The 2,099-nt window shown below is 39.4% G+C and overlaps 1 protein-coding gene across 1 annotated transcript in view; it reads left to right on the plus strand.

Annotated features, from left to right (window-relative positions):
- Window positions 1–2,099, plus strand: part of STARD7 (StAR-related lipid transfer (START) domain containing 7) — a 49,776-nt gene that overhangs the window by 10,077 nt on the left and 37,600 nt on the right. The window lies entirely within an intron of this gene.

Genomic DNA, 2,099 nt, shown 5'->3' on the forward strand with positions numbered 1-2,099 from the left:
TTTTTTTTTTTAAGGCTAGTTAAGTGAAGCAGTGGGAGTGGAGAAGAAACAAAGGAATCTATAACTGGTTGTGATCAATTAGTTGTAAACACCACTGCACTCGTACCAGCCCAAAAAAACTTTCAATGTTTTTGGTGCTAGCTGGCATTCTGTGAGCCCAGGGCAAATATTATGGAAAAATACAGTAATCACATTTATTGTTTTGGAACAGTAAAAAATAAAAAAATTACGGGAACAAAAAGAGGAAGGATGTTAGGAAATATGAAAGGCTGGGGGAAAATGTTCCAGTAACAACTCATCTTTTTAAAAAAAATTTTAAATTATTTATTTACTCTTTTTTGGAGACAGAGTCTCTCTTTGTTGCCTAGGCATGAGGGCAGTGGCATGATCATAGCTCACTGCAACCTCAAACTCCTGGGCTCAAGTGATCTTCCTGCCTCAGCCTCCTGAGTAGCTGGGGCTTCAGGCGTGCACCACCAAGCCCGGCTAATTTTTCTATTTTTTGTAGAGACCGTGTCTCGCTATGTTGCTCAGGCTGGTCCTGATCTCAAGCAGTTCTCCCCAAATTCTAGGATTACAGGCATGAGCAGCCATGCCCAGCACCCTCCCCCTTTCTTTAAGTTACAGTTCATTACTCTAAAGATTTGAGTAAGTGCCAGTAAAGTTTCATAAGGAAAATTGGCCATTTTCCCATTTCTGTCTTTCAGAGCATTCAGGGTAAGATAAGTTTTTCAGTATGTTATTAACTAGATAAATGATCAACATAAAGTCCTTTTGCCTTAAAGGAACTCTGATTCTTTTCCACTGTCACTTCAGGGTATCTTAGTGATAAACCCTTGTTAGGTGATGAAAGCAACATTAAAAGCAGACCTCAATTTTTAAGATTGTCTTCATTATGTTACCGTTAACTAGTTGCCCCAGAACTGCAGTGAGCCAGTTGATGTCTTTTATTTCTAGCTGTGTCCTGTATCAGTAGTACTTGAAAGTCTCTAACTTTGACAATAATTTGGAATTTGAGGGAGCGATTATGTGAAGCGAGGGAACTGTCTTATTGAAATTCCTAATTGTAAAGATGACTTCATTTGAATCATTTTGGAGCCTTATATTAAGCTCCATGCTGAGGGCAGGGCCCCTAGATGAGCCAAACATTGTTATATTTAACTCTGTTTTCATGGTGGTATGTTTTCAGTTTTCATAGCTTTCAACCCAGCCTTTTTCAAATATGGAAACGGATTTTCCCTTTTGAAGAAAAGAAAACACTGACTGCCTTCCTTAATCCTTTTTTGCTAATCTGCTGATTTTGTTACTATTTTGGGAATAATCTCCTTTGTCCTTCTTTCTTCTCTTATTGTTTAAGTCTCTTAGATATGAAGGTTAGGCACCCATCCTATCCAAACAAGATTTGGCACAACAGGCTAAGGAGGTGTATGGAAAGAGGTTTTTCCTTTCTCTACATATATGATAGTGAGTGACTTTGTGCTTCTGTAATGCTAATTATGTCTGTCATATTAGCATTTAAAAGTTGAGACCCTTCAGGGATTCTTAAATCTTGGGACAAAATAACTGTATATAGTCTTCATCTGGCATTCATACTGGGCTATTCAAAGAATGGATATCATGTCTTCACAAGGCATTTCCATCCCTTTTCCTTTTTTTTTTTTTTTGGTTGAGACAAGAGCCTCACTCTGTTGCCCTGGGTAGAATTAGAATGCAGTATTGTCATCATAGCTTACTGCCTCATTGCAACTTGAAACTCCTGGGCTCAAGTGATCTTCCTGCCTCAGCCTCACAGAGGAGCTGGGACTACAGGCACGTGCCATTGCGCCTGGCTAATTTTTTGATTTTTAGTAGAGACAGGGTCTTGCTCTTGCTCAGGCTGATCTCAAGCAATCCTCTTGCCTCAGCCTCCTAGAGTGCTAGGATTACATGTATGAGCCACTGAGCTTGGCCATTTCCATCCCTTTTCAGGGACTTAGTCTCATAATTTGAATCAAAGCTACCTAGTGACCTTCACTATATAGGAGAGCCTGATTAAACAGTGGATCAGAAGCTGTGAGTCACCTTGTATCTTAGAAGGCCATTAAAATATATTGCCTATA

This window comes from Propithecus coquereli, unplaced genomic scaffold (assembly GCF_000956105.1).
Source record: "Propithecus coquereli isolate 6110/MARCELLA unplaced genomic scaffold, Pcoq_1.0 Scaffold171, whole genome shotgun sequence".
Lineage (NCBI taxonomy): Eukaryota > Metazoa > Chordata > Mammalia > Primates > Indriidae > Propithecus > Propithecus coquereli.